The sequence below is a fragment of the Haliotis asinina genome, chromosome 15, assembly GCF_037392515.1.
Source record: "Haliotis asinina isolate JCU_RB_2024 chromosome 15, JCU_Hal_asi_v2, whole genome shotgun sequence".
NCBI lineage: Eukaryota > Metazoa > Mollusca > Gastropoda > Lepetellida > Haliotidae > Haliotis > Haliotis asinina.
The window spans coordinates 39,650,453-39,662,642 of NC_090294.1; the positions used below are offsets into that span (position 1 = coordinate 39,650,453).

At 43.2% G+C, this 12,190-nt stretch overlaps 25 non-coding genes across 25 annotated transcripts; all 25 read right to left on the reverse strand.

Moving 5' to 3' along the window:
- Positions 1-264: 264 nt before the first annotated feature.
- On the reverse strand, positions 265-336 carry Trnaa-cgc (transfer RNA alanine (anticodon CGC)). The gene has a single exon. It is a non-coding gene; the product is annotated as a tRNA-Ala (tRNA).
- Positions 337-817: 481 nt separating this feature from the next.
- Positions 818-889, reverse strand: Trnaa-ugc (transfer RNA alanine (anticodon UGC)). Its single transcript has one exon. It is a non-coding gene; the product is annotated as a tRNA-Ala (tRNA).
- Positions 890-1,255: 366 nt separating this feature from the next.
- Positions 1,256-1,327, reverse strand: Trnaa-cgc (transfer RNA alanine (anticodon CGC)). The gene has a single exon. It is a non-coding gene; the product is annotated as a tRNA-Ala (tRNA).
- A 283-nt stretch (positions 1,328-1,610) lies between these two features.
- Trnaa-ugc (transfer RNA alanine (anticodon UGC)) lies at positions 1,611-1,682 on the reverse strand. Its single transcript has one exon. It is a non-coding gene; the product is annotated as a tRNA-Ala (tRNA).
- Positions 1,683-2,048: 366 nt separating this feature from the next.
- On the reverse strand, positions 2,049-2,120 carry Trnaa-cgc (transfer RNA alanine (anticodon CGC)). Its single transcript has one exon. It is a non-coding gene; the product is annotated as a tRNA-Ala (tRNA).
- A 283-nt stretch (positions 2,121-2,403) lies between these two features.
- Trnaa-ugc (transfer RNA alanine (anticodon UGC)) lies at positions 2,404-2,475 on the reverse strand. Its single transcript has one exon. It is a non-coding gene; the product is annotated as a tRNA-Ala (tRNA).
- A 366-nt stretch (positions 2,476-2,841) lies between these two features.
- Positions 2,842-2,913, reverse strand: Trnaa-cgc (transfer RNA alanine (anticodon CGC)). Its single transcript has one exon. It is a non-coding gene; the product is annotated as a tRNA-Ala (tRNA).
- A 481-nt stretch (positions 2,914-3,394) lies between these two features.
- Positions 3,395-3,466, reverse strand: Trnaa-ugc (transfer RNA alanine (anticodon UGC)). The gene has a single exon. It is a non-coding gene; the product is annotated as a tRNA-Ala (tRNA).
- Positions 3,467-3,832: 366 nt separating this feature from the next.
- Trnaa-cgc (transfer RNA alanine (anticodon CGC)) lies at positions 3,833-3,904 on the reverse strand. The gene has a single exon. It is a non-coding gene; the product is annotated as a tRNA-Ala (tRNA).
- A 481-nt stretch (positions 3,905-4,385) lies between these two features.
- On the reverse strand, positions 4,386-4,457 carry Trnaa-ugc (transfer RNA alanine (anticodon UGC)). The gene has a single exon. It is a non-coding gene; the product is annotated as a tRNA-Ala (tRNA).
- Positions 4,458-4,823: 366 nt separating this feature from the next.
- Trnaa-cgc (transfer RNA alanine (anticodon CGC)) lies at positions 4,824-4,895 on the reverse strand. The gene has a single exon. It is a non-coding gene; the product is annotated as a tRNA-Ala (tRNA).
- Positions 4,896-5,376: 481 nt separating this feature from the next.
- On the reverse strand, positions 5,377-5,448 carry Trnaa-ugc (transfer RNA alanine (anticodon UGC)). Its single transcript has one exon. It is a non-coding gene; the product is annotated as a tRNA-Ala (tRNA).
- A 366-nt stretch (positions 5,449-5,814) lies between these two features.
- Trnaa-cgc (transfer RNA alanine (anticodon CGC)) lies at positions 5,815-5,886 on the reverse strand. Its single transcript has one exon. It is a non-coding gene; the product is annotated as a tRNA-Ala (tRNA).
- Positions 5,887-6,367: 481 nt separating this feature from the next.
- On the reverse strand, positions 6,368-6,439 carry Trnaa-ugc (transfer RNA alanine (anticodon UGC)). Its single transcript has one exon. It is a non-coding gene; the product is annotated as a tRNA-Ala (tRNA).
- A 366-nt stretch (positions 6,440-6,805) lies between these two features.
- On the reverse strand, positions 6,806-6,877 carry Trnaa-cgc (transfer RNA alanine (anticodon CGC)). The gene has a single exon. It is a non-coding gene; the product is annotated as a tRNA-Ala (tRNA).
- A 481-nt stretch (positions 6,878-7,358) lies between these two features.
- On the reverse strand, positions 7,359-7,430 carry Trnaa-ugc (transfer RNA alanine (anticodon UGC)). The gene has a single exon. It is a non-coding gene; the product is annotated as a tRNA-Ala (tRNA).
- Positions 7,431-7,796: 366 nt separating this feature from the next.
- On the reverse strand, positions 7,797-7,868 carry Trnaa-cgc (transfer RNA alanine (anticodon CGC)). The gene has a single exon. It is a non-coding gene; the product is annotated as a tRNA-Ala (tRNA).
- Positions 7,869-8,349: 481 nt separating this feature from the next.
- Positions 8,350-8,421, reverse strand: Trnaa-ugc (transfer RNA alanine (anticodon UGC)). The gene has a single exon. It is a non-coding gene; the product is annotated as a tRNA-Ala (tRNA).
- Positions 8,422-8,787: 366 nt separating this feature from the next.
- On the reverse strand, positions 8,788-8,859 carry Trnaa-cgc (transfer RNA alanine (anticodon CGC)). Its single transcript has one exon. It is a non-coding gene; the product is annotated as a tRNA-Ala (tRNA).
- Positions 8,860-9,340: 481 nt separating this feature from the next.
- On the reverse strand, positions 9,341-9,412 carry Trnaa-ugc (transfer RNA alanine (anticodon UGC)). The gene has a single exon. It is a non-coding gene; the product is annotated as a tRNA-Ala (tRNA).
- A 366-nt stretch (positions 9,413-9,778) lies between these two features.
- On the reverse strand, positions 9,779-9,850 carry Trnaa-cgc (transfer RNA alanine (anticodon CGC)). Its single transcript has one exon. It is a non-coding gene; the product is annotated as a tRNA-Ala (tRNA).
- A 481-nt stretch (positions 9,851-10,331) lies between these two features.
- Positions 10,332-10,403, reverse strand: Trnaa-ugc (transfer RNA alanine (anticodon UGC)). The gene has a single exon. It is a non-coding gene; the product is annotated as a tRNA-Ala (tRNA).
- A 366-nt stretch (positions 10,404-10,769) lies between these two features.
- Trnaa-cgc (transfer RNA alanine (anticodon CGC)) lies at positions 10,770-10,841 on the reverse strand. The gene has a single exon. It is a non-coding gene; the product is annotated as a tRNA-Ala (tRNA).
- Positions 10,842-11,322: 481 nt separating this feature from the next.
- Trnaa-ugc (transfer RNA alanine (anticodon UGC)) lies at positions 11,323-11,394 on the reverse strand. Its single transcript has one exon. It is a non-coding gene; the product is annotated as a tRNA-Ala (tRNA).
- A 366-nt stretch (positions 11,395-11,760) lies between these two features.
- On the reverse strand, positions 11,761-11,832 carry Trnaa-cgc (transfer RNA alanine (anticodon CGC)). The gene has a single exon. It is a non-coding gene; the product is annotated as a tRNA-Ala (tRNA).
- Positions 11,833-12,190: the final 358 nt, after the last annotated feature.

The window sequence follows — 12,190 nt, forward strand, 5'->3', positions numbered from 1 at the left end:
AAGAATTGAGCCTTGACACGTACATCCCCGTGGCAAGCCTACAGCAAAATGGTACAGCCAACATAGAAAGCGTGCTGTAGGTGCTGTAAAGAGGGTGTGTATGGCTGTGGAGTATTTGAAGAAAGAAAGGACTTTATGGGCAGCAATATGTACGATTGTTGAGCGTGGCATCTTGCAATGTCTGGTGATTTCAATAAATGTGGCTTCTTTCATATTCGGGTGGGGCACACTCAGTTTGCATTGTGACATCCCTGGCCAAAAATGTGGAGATGCCGGAGATCGAAGCCGGGGCCTTTCACATGCGAAGCGAACGCTCTACCACTGAGCTACATCCCCTACACCTGCTGTTCTCATTGTACTACTTGTTAGATTGATCCCTTTTATGCACTGAGTACTTGTGAAGGTCGAAATGTCAAGATGGAGACGTAGCCTATTGCCAAATCCTTCTAAATTCAAGCGTATAAGTAGTGTGATTGTTTGAAATGCAGGATGGATGTACATTTGCATATATTTATTGTGGATTATATAAGAGAATTGTTTGGTTTTCAGGTGCTGATAAAGATGAACGGTGGGCACTTTTATGCACTGAGTACTTGTGAAGGTCGAAATGTCAAGATGGAGACGTAGCCTATTGCCAAATCCTTCTAAATTCAAGCGTATAAGTAGTGTGATTGTTTGAAATGCAGGATGGATGTACATTTGCATATATTTATTGTGGATTATATAAGAGAATTGTTTGGTTTTCAGGTGCTGATAAAGATGAACGGTGGGCTTGTAAGAAGAAGACAAATATAAAACAGGGAACAAATAAGGAACATGGAGATGCCGGGGATCGAACCCGGGGCCTTTCACATGCAAAGCGAACGCTCTACCACTGAGCTACATCCCCAACCTGAGGAATACGGGATAAAATCCATGTATCCTTCTCTTGAGCACTTGTACAATCTTTGTTTTCCAAGTTGACATCAGTCTTCCCCACACACCCGAGTTTAAGAATTGAGCCTTGACACGTACATCCCCGTGGCAAGCCTACAGCAAAATGGTACAGCCAACATAGAAAGCGTGCTGTAGTTGCTGTAAAGAGGGTGTGTATGGCTGTGGAGTATTTGAAGAAAGAAAGGACTTTATGGGCAGCAATGTGTACGATTGTTGAGCGTGGCATCTTGCAATGTCTGGTGATTTCAATAAATGTGGCTTCTTTCATATTCGGGTGGGGCACACTCAGTTTGCATTGTGACATCCCTGGCCAAAAATGTGGAGATGCCGGGGATCGAACCCGGGGCCTTTCACATGCGAAGCGAACGCTCTACCACTGAGCTACATCCCCTACACCTGCTGTTCTCATTGTACTACTTGTTAGATTGATCACTTTTATGCACTGAGTACTTGTGAAGGTCGAAATGTCAAGATGGAGACGTAGCCTATTGCCAAATCCTTCTAAATTCAAGCGTATAAGTAGTGTGATTGTTTGAAATGCAGGATGGATGTACATTTGCATATATTTATTGTGGATTATATAAGAGAATTGTTTGGTTTTCAGGTGCTGATAAAGATGAACGGTGGGCTTGTAAGAAGAAGACAAATATAAAACAGGGAAAAAATAAGGAACATGGAGATGCCGGGGATCGAACCCGGGGCCTTTCACATGCAAAGCGAACGCTCTACCACTGAGCTACATCCCCAACCTGAGGAAAACGGGGTAAAAACCATGTATCCTTCTCTTGAGCACTTGTACAATCTTTGTTTTCCAAGTTGACATCAGTCTTCCCCACACACCCGAGTTTAAGAATTGAGCCTTGACACGTACATCCCCGTGGCAAGCCTACAGCAAAATGGTACAGCCAACATAGAAAGCGTGCTGTAGGTGCTGTAAAGAGGGTGTGTATGGCTGTGGAGTATTTGAAGAAAGAAAGGACTTTATGGGCAGCAATATGTACGATTGTTGAGCGTGGCATCTTGCAATGTCTGGTGATTTCAATAAATGTGGCTTCTTTCATATTCGGGTGGGGCACACTCAGTTTGCATTGTGACATCCCTGGCCAAAAATGTGGAGATGCCGGAGATCGAAGCCGGGGCCTTTCACATGCGAAGCGAACGCTCTACCACTGAGCTACATCCCCTACACCTGCTGTTCTCATTGTACTACTTGTTAGATTGATCCCTTTTATGCACTGAGTACTTGTGAAGGTCGAAATGTCAAGATGGAGACGTAGCCTATTGCCAAATCCTTCTAAATTCAAGCGTATAAGTAGTGTGATTGTTTGAAATGCAGGATGGATGTACATTTGCATATATTTATTGTGGATTATATAAGAGAATTGTTTGGTTTTCAGGTGCTGATAAAGATGAACGGTGGGCTTGTAAGAAGAAGACAAATAGAAAACAGGGAAAAAATAAGGAACATGGAGATGCCGGGGATCGAACCCGGGGCCTTTCACATGCAAAGCGAACGCTCTACCACTGAGCTACATCCCCAACCTGAGGAAAACGGGGTAAAAACCATGTATCCTTCTCTTGAGCACTTGTACAATCTTTGTTTTCCAAGTTGACATCAGTCTTCCCCACACACCCGAGTTTAAGAATTGAGCCTTGACACGTACATCCCCGTGGCAAGCCTACAGCAAAATGGTACAGCCAACATAGAAAGCGTGCTGTAGGTGCTGTAAAGAGGGTGTGTATGGCTGTGGAGTATTTGAAGAAAGAAAGGACTTTATGGGCAGCAATATGTACGATTGTTGAGCGTGGCATCTTGCAATGTCTGGTGATTTCAATAAATGTGGCTTCTTTCATATTCGGGTGGGGCACACTCAGTTTGCATTGTGACATCCCTGGCCAAAAATGTGGAGATGCCGGAGATCGAAGCCGGGGCCTTTCACATGCGAAGCGAACGCTCTACCACTGAGCTACATCCCCTACACCTGCTGTTCTCATTGTACTACTTGTTAGATTGATCCCTTTTATGCACTGAGTACTTGTGAAGGTCGAAATGTCAAGATGGAGACGTAGCCTATTGCCAAATCCTTCTAAATTCAAGCGTATAAGTAGTGTGATTGTTTGAAATGCAGGATGGATGTACATTTGCATATATTTATTGTGGATTATATAAGAGAATTGTTTGGTTTTCAGGTGCTGATAAAGATGAACGGTGGGCACTTTTATGCACTGAGTACTTGTGAAGGTCGAAATGTCAAGATGGAGACGTAGCCTATTGCCAAATCCTTCTAAATTCAAGCGTATAAGTAGTGTGATTGTTTGAAATGCAGGATGGATGTACATTTGCATATATTTATTGTGGATTATATAAGAGAATTGTTTGGTTTTCAGGTGCTGATAAAGATGAACGGTGGGCTTGTAAGAAGAAGACAAATATAAAACAGGGAACAAATAAGGAACATGGAGATGCCGGGGATCGAACCCGGGGCCTTTCACATGCAAAGCGAACGCTCTACCACTGAGCTACATCCCCAACCTGAGGAATACGGGATAAAATCCATGTATCCTTCTCTTGAGCACTTGTACAATCTTTGTTTTCCAAGTTGACATCAGTCTTCCCCACACACCCGAGTTTAAGAATTGAGCCTTGACACGTACATCCCCGTGGCAAGCCTACAGCAAAATGGTACAGCCAACATAGAAAGCGTGCTGTAGTTGCTGTAAAGAGGGTGTGTATGGCTGTGGAGTATTTGAAGAAAGAAAGGACTTTATGGGCAGCAATGTGTACGATTGTTGAGCGTGGCATCTTGCAATGTCTGGTGATTTCAATAAATGTGGCTTCTTTCATATTCGGGTGGGGCACACTCAGTTTGCATTGTGACATCCCTGGCCAAAAATGTGGAGATGCCGGGGATCGAACCCGGGGCCTTTCACATGCGAAGCGAACGCTCTACCACTGAGCTACATCCCCTACACCTGCTGTTCTCATTGTACTACTTGTTAGATTGATCACTTTTATGCACTGAGTACTTGTGAAGGTCGAAATGTCAAGATGGAGACGTAGCCTATTGCCAAATCCTTCTAAATTCAAGCGTATAAGTAGTGTGATTGTTTGAAATGCAGGATGGATGTACATTTGCATATATTTATTGTGGATTATATAAGAGAATTGTTTGGTTTTCAGGTGCAGATAAAGATGAACGGTGGGCACTTTTATGCACTGAGTACTTGTGAAGGTCGAAATGTCAAGATGGAGACGTAGCCTATTGCCAAATCCTTCTAAATTCAAGCGTATAAGTAGTGTTATTGTTTGAAATGCAGGATGGATGTACATTTGCATATATTTATTGTGGATTATGTAAGAGGATTGTTTGGTTTTCAGGTGCTGATAAAGATGAACGGTGGGCTTGTAAGAAGAAGACAAATATAAAACAGGGAAAAAATAAGGAACATGGAGATGCCGGGGATCGAACCCGGGGCCTTTCACATGCAAAGCGAACGCTCTGCCACTGAGCTACATCCCCAACCTGAGGAAAACGGGGTAAAAACCATGTATCCTTCTCTTGAGCACTTGTACAATCTTTGTTTTCCAAGTTGACATCAGTCTTCCCCACACACCCGAGTTTAAGAATTGAGCCTTGACACGTACATCCCCGTGGCAAGCCTACAGCAAAATGGTACAGCCAACATAGAAAGCGTGCTGTAGTTGCTGTAAAGAGGGTGTGTATGGCTGTGGAGTATTTGAAGAAAGAAAGGACTTTATGGGCAGCAGTGTGTACGATTGTTGAGCGTGACATCTTGCAATGTCTGGTGATTTCAATAAATGTGGCTTCTTTCATATTTGGGTGGGGCACACTCAGTTTGCATTGTGACATCCCTGGCCAAAAATGTGGAGATGCCGGGGATCGAACCCGGGGCCTTTCACATGCGAAGCGAACGCTCTACCACTGAGCTACATCCCCTACACCTGCTGTTCTCATTGCACTACTTGTTAGATTGATCACTTTTATGCACTGAGTACTTGTGAAGGTCGAAATGTCAAGATGGAGACGTAGCCTATTGCCAAATCCTTCTAAATTCAAGCGTATAAGTAGTGTGATTGTTTGAAATGCAGGATGGATGTACATTTGCATATATTTATTGTGGATTATATAAGAGAATTGTTTGGTTTTCAGGTGCTGATAAAGATGAACGGTGGGCACTTTTATGCACTGAGTACTTGTGAAGGTCGAAATGTCAAGATGGAGACGTAGCCTATTGCCAAATCCTTCTAAATTCAAGCGTATAAGTAGTGTGATTGTTTGAAATGCAGGATGGATGTACATTTGCATATATTTATTGTGGATTATGTAAGAGGATTGTTTGGTTTTCAGGTGCTGATAAAGATGAACGGTGGGCTTGTAAGAAGAAGACAAATATAAAACAGGGAACAAATAAGGAACATGGAGATGCCGGGGATCGAACCCGGGGCCTTTCACATGCAAAGCGAACGCTCTGCCACTGAGCTACATCCCCAACCTGAGGAATACGGGATAAAATCCATGTATCCTTCTCTTGAGCACTTGTACAATCTTTGTTTTCCAAGTTGACATCAGTCTTCCCCACACACCCGAGTTTAAGAATTGAGCCTTGACACGTACATCCCCGTGGCAAGCCTACAGCAAAATGGTACAGCCAACATAGAAAGCGTGCTGTAGTTGCTGTAAAGAGGGTGTGTATGGCTGTGGAGTATTTGAAGAAAGAAAGGACTTTATGGGCAGCAATGTGTAGGATTGTTGAGCGTGGCATCTTGCAATGTCTGGTGATTTCAATAAATGTGGCTTCTTTCATATTCGGGTGGGGCACACTCAGTTTGCATTGTGACATCCCTGGCCAAAAATGTGGAGATGCCGGGGATCGAACCCGGGGCCTTTCACATGCGAAGCGAACGCTCTACCACTGAGCTACATCCCCTACACCTGCTGTTCTCATTGTACTACTTGTTAGATTGATCACTTTTATGCACTGAGTACTTGTGAAGGTCGAAATGTCAAGATGGAGACGTAGCCTATTGCCAAATCCTTCTAAATTCAAGCGTATAAGTAGTGTGATTGTTTGAAATGCAGGATGGATGTACATTTGCATATATTCATTGTGGATTATATAAGAGAATTGTTTGGTTTTCAGGTGCTGATAAAGATGAACGGTGGGCACTTTTATGCACTGAGTACTTGTGAAGGTCGAAATGTCAAGATGGAGACGTAGCCTATTGCCAAATCCTTCTAAATTCAAGCGTATAAGTAGTGTTATTGTTTGAAATGCAGGATGGATGTACATTTGCATATATTTATTGTGGATTATGTAAGAGGATTGTTTGGTTTTCAGGTGCTGATAAAGATGAACGGTGGGCTTGTAAGAAGAAGACAAATATAAAACAGGGAAAAAATAAGGAACATGGAGATGCCGGGGATCGAACCCGGGGCCTTTCACATGCAAAGCGAACGCTCTGCCACTGAGCTACATCCCCAACCTGAGGAAAACGGGGTCAAAACCATGTATCCTTCTCTTGAGCACTTGTACAATCTTTGTTTTCCAAGTTGACATCAGTCTTCCCCACACACCCGAGTTTAAGAATTGAGCCTTGACACGTACATCCCCGTGGCAAGCCTACAGCAAAATGGTACAGCCAACATAGAAAGCGTGCTGTAGTTGCTGTAAAGAGGGTGTGTATGGCTGTGGAGTATTTGAAGAAAGAAAGGACTTTATGGGCAGCAGTGTGTACGATTGTTGAGCGTGACATCTTGCAATGTCTGGTGATTTCAATAAATGTGGCTTCTTTCATATTCGGGTGGGGCACACTCAGTTTGCATTGTGACATCCCTGGCCAAAAATGTGGAGATGCCGGGGATCGAACCCGGGGCCTTTCACATGCGAAGCGAACGCTCTACCACTGAGCTACATCCCCTACACCTGCTGTTCTCATTGCACTACTTGTTAGATTGATCACTTTTATGCACTGAGTACTTGTGAAGGTCGAAATGTCAAGATGGAGACGTAGCCTATTGCCAAATCCTTCTAAATTCAAGCGTATAAGTAGTGTGATTGTTTGAAATGCAGGATGGATGTACATTTGCATATATTTATTGTGGATTATATAAGAGAATTGTTTGGTTTTCAGGTGCAGATAAAGATGAACGGTGGGCACTTTTATGCACTGAGTACTTGTGAAGGTCGAAATGTCAAGATGGAGACGTAGCCTATTGCCAAATCCTTCTAAATTCAAGCGTATAAGTAGTGTTATTGTTTGAAATGCAGGATGGATGTACATTTGCATATATTTATTGTGGATTATGTAAGAGGATTGTTTGGTTTTCAGGTGCTGATAAAGATGAACGGTGGGCTTGTAAGAAGAAGACAAATATAAAACAGGGAAAAAATAAGGAACATGGAGATGCCGGGGATCGAACCCGGGGCCTTTCACATGCAAAGCGAACGCTCTGCCACTGAGCTACATCCCCAACCTGAGGAAAACGGGGTAAAAACCATGTATCCTTCTCTTGAGCACTTGTACAATCTTTGTTTTCCAAGTTGACATCAGTCTTCCCCACACACCCGAGTTTAAGAATTGAGCCTTGACACGTACATCCCCGTGGCAAGCCTACAGCAAAATGGTACAGCCAACATAGAAAGCGTGCTGTAGTTGCTGTAAAGAGGGTGTGTATGGCTGTGGAGTATTTGAAGAAAGAAAGGACTTTATGGGCAGCAGTGTGTACGATTGTTGAGCGTGACATCTTGCAATGTCTGGTGATTTCAATAAATGTGGCTTCTTTCATATTCGGGTGGGGCACACTCAGTTTGCATTGTGACATCCCTGGCCAAAAATGTGGAGATGCCGGGGATCGAACCCGGGGCCTTTCACATGCGAAGCGAACGCTCTACCACTGAGCTACATCCCCTACACCTGCTGTTCTCATTGCACTACTTGTTAGATTGATCACTTTTATGCACTGAGTACTTGTGAAGGTCGAAATGTCAAGATGGAGACGTAGCCTATTGCCAAATCCTTCTAAATTCAAGCGTATAAGTAGTGTGATTGTTTGAAATGCAGGATGGATGTACATTTGCATATATTTATTGTGGATTATATAAGAGAATTGTTTGGTTTTCAGGTGCTGATAAAGATGAACGGTGGGCACTTTTATGCACTGAGTACTTGTGAAGGTCGAAATGTCAAGATGGAGACGTAGCCTATTGCCAAATCCTTCTAAATTCAAGCGTATAAGTAGTGTGATTGTTTGAAATGCAGGATGGATGTACATTTGCATATATTTATTGTGGATTATGTAAGAGGATTGTTTGGTTTTCAGGTGCTGATAAAGATGAACGGTGGGCTTGTAAGAAGAAGACAAATATAAAACAGGGAACAAATAAGGAACATGGAGATGCCGGGGATCGAACCCGGGGCCTTTCACATGCAAAGCGAACGCTCTGCCACTGAGCTACATCCCCAACCTGAGGAATACGGGATAAAATCCATGTATCCTTCTCTTGAGCACTTGTACAATCTTTGTTTTCCAAGTTGACATCAGTCTTCCCCACACACCCGAGTTTAAGAATTGAGCCTTGACACGTACATCCCCGTGGCAAGCCTACAGCAAAATGGTACAGCCAACATAGAAAGCGTGCTGTAGTTGCTGTAAAGAGGGTGTGTATGGCTGTGGAGTATTTGAAGAAAGAAAGGACTTTATGGGCAGCAATGTGTAGGATTGTTGAGCGTGGCATCTTGCAATGTCTGGTGATTTCAATAAATGTGGCTTCTTTCATATTCGGGTGGGGCACACTCAGTTTGCATTGTGACATCCCTGGCCAAAAATGTGGAGATGCCGGGGATCGAACCCGGGGCCTTTCACATGCGAAGCGAACGCTCTACCACTGAGCTACATCCCCTACACCTGCTGTTCTCATTGTACTACTTGTTAGATTGATCACTTTTATGCACTGAGTACTTGTGAAGGTCGAAATGTCAAGATGGAGACGTAGCCTATTGCCAAATCCTTCTAAATTCAAGCGTATAAGTAGTGTGATTGTTTGAAATGCAGGATGGATGTACATTTGCATATATTCATTGTGGATTATATAAGAGAATTGTTTGGTTTTCAGGTGCTGATAAAGATGAACGGTGGGCACTTTTATGCACTGAGTACTTGTGAAGGTCGAAATGTCAAGATGGAGACGTAGCCTATTGCCAAATCCTTCTAAATTCAAGCGTATAAGTAGTGTTATTGTTTGAAATGCAGGATGGATGTACATTTGCATATATTTATTGTGGATTATGTAAGAGGATTGTTTGGTTTTCAGGTGCTGATAAAGATGAACGGTGGGCTTGTAAGAAGAAGACAAATATAAAACAGGGAAAAAATAAGGAACATGGAGATGCCGGGGATCGAACCCGGGGCCTTTCACATGCAAAGCGAACGCTCTGCCACTGAGCTACATCCCCAACCTGAGGAAAACGGGGTCAAAACCATGTATCCTTCTCTTGAGCACTTGTACAATCTTTGTTTTCCAAGTTGACATCAGTCTTCCCCACACACCCGAGTTTAAGAATTGAGCCTTGACACGTACATCCCCGTGGCAAGCCTACAGCAAAATGGTACAGCCAACATAGAAAGCGTGCTGTAGTTGCTGTAAAGAGGGTGTGTATGGCTGTGGAGTATTTGAAGAAAGAAAGGACTTTATGGGCAGCAGTGTGTACGATTGTTGAGCGTGACATCTTGCAATGTCTGGTGATTTCAATAAATGTGGCTTCTTTCATATTCGGGTGGGGCACACTCAGTTTGCATTGTGACATCCCTGGCCAAAAATGTGGAGATGCCGGGGATCGAACCCGGGGCCTTTCACATGCGAAGCGAACGCTCTACCACTGAGCTACATCCCCTACACCTGCTGTTCTCATTGCACTACTTGTTAGATTGATCACTTTTATGCACTGAGTACTTGTGAAGGTCGAAATGTCAAGATGGAGACGTAGCCTATTGCCAAATCCTTCTAAATTCAAGCGTATAAGTAGTGTGATTGTTTGAAATGCAGGATGGATGTACATTTGCATATATTTATTGTGGATTATATAAGAGAATTGTTTGGTTTTCAGGTGCAGATAAAGATGAACGGTGGGCACTTTTATGCACTGAGTACTTGTGAAGGTCGAAATGTCAAGATGGAGACGTAGCCTATTGCCAAATCCTTCTAAATTCAAGCGTATAAGTAGTGTTATTGTTTGAAATGCAGGATGGATGTACATTTGCATATATTTATTGTGGATTATGTAAGAGGATTGTTTGGTTTTCAGGTGCTGATAAAGATGAACGGTGGGCTTGTAAGAAGAAGACAAATATAAAACAGGGAAAAAATAAGGAACATGGAGATGCCGGGGATCGAACCCGGGGCCTTTCACATGCAAAGCGAACGCTCTGCCACTGAGCTACATCCCCAACCTGAGGAAAACGGGGTAAAAACCATGTATCCTTCTCTTGAGCACTTGTACAATCTTTGTTTTCCAAGTTGACATCAGTCTTCCCCACACACCCGAGTTTAAGAATTGAGCCTTGACACGTACATCCCCGTGGCAAGCCTACAGCAAAATGGTACAGCCAACATAGAAAGCGTGCTGTAGTTGCTGTAAAGAGGGTGTGTATGGCTGTGGAGTATTTGAAGAAAGAAAGGACTTTATGGGCAGCAGTGTGTACGATTGTTGAGCGTGACATCTTGCAATGTCTGGTGATTTCAATAAATGTGGCTTCTTTCATATTCGGGTGGGGCACACTCAGTTTGCATTGTGACATCCCTGGCCAAAAATGTGGAGATGCCGGGGATCGAACCCGGGGCCTTTCACATGCGAAGCGAACGCTCTACCACTGAGCTACATCCCCTACACCTGCTGTTCTCATTGCACTACTTGTTAGATTGATCACTTTTATGCACTGAGTACTTGTGAAGGTCGAAATGTCAAGATGGAGACGTAGCCTATTGCCAAATCCTTCTAAATTCAAGCGTATAAGTAGTGTGATTGTTTGAAATGCAGGATGGATGTACATTTGCATATATTTATTGTGGATTATATAAGAGAATTGTTTGGTTTTCAGGTGCTGATAAAGATGAACGGTGGGCACTTTTATGCACTGAGTACTTGTGAAGGTCGAAATGTCAAGATGGAGACGTAGCCTATTGCCAAATCCTTCTAAATTCAAGCGTATAAGTAGTGTGATTGTTTGAAATGCAGGATGGATGTACATTTGCATATATTTATTGTGGATTATGTAAGAGGATTGTTTGGTTTTCAGGTGCTGATAAAGATGAACGGTGGGCTTGTAAGAAGAAGACAAATATAAAACAGGGAACAAATAAGGAACATGGAGATGCCGGGGATCGAACCCGGGGCCTTTCACATGCAAAGCGAACGCTCTGCCACTGAGCTACATCCCCAACCTGAGGAATACGGGATAAAATCCATGTATCCTTCTCTTGAGCACTTGTACAATCTTTGTTTTCCAAGTTGACATCAGTCTTCCCCACACACCCGAGTTTAAGAATTGAGCCTTGACACGTACATCCCCGTGGCAAGCCTACAGCAAAATGGTACAGCCAACATAGAAAGCGTGCTGTAGTTGCTGTAAAGAGGGTGTGTATGGCTGTGGAGTATTTGAAGAAAGAAAGGACTTTATGGGCAGCAATGTGTAGGATTGTTGAGCGTGGCATCTTGCAATGTCTGGTGATTTCAATAAATGTGGCTTCTTTCATATTCGGGTGGGGCACACTCAGTTTGCATTGTGACATCCCTGGCCAAAAATGTGGAGATGCCGGGGATCGAACCCGGGGCCTTTCACATGCGAAGCGAACGCTCTACCACTGAGCTACATCCCCTACACCTGCTGTTCTCATTGTACTACTTGTTAGATTGATCACTTTTATGCACTGAGTACTTGTGAAGGTCGAAATGTCAAGATGGAGACGTAGCCTATTGCCAAATCCTTCTAAATTCAAGCGTATAAGTAGTGTGATTGTTTGAAATGCAGGATGGATGTACATTTGCATATATTCATTGTGGATTATATAAGAGAATTGTTTGGTTTTCAGGTGCTGATAAAGATGAACGGTGGGCACTTTTATGCACTGAGTACTTGTGAAGGTCGAAATGTCAAGATGGAGACGTAGCCTATTGCCAAATCCTTCTAAATTCAAGCGTATAAGTAGTGTTATTGTTTGAAATGCAGGATGGATG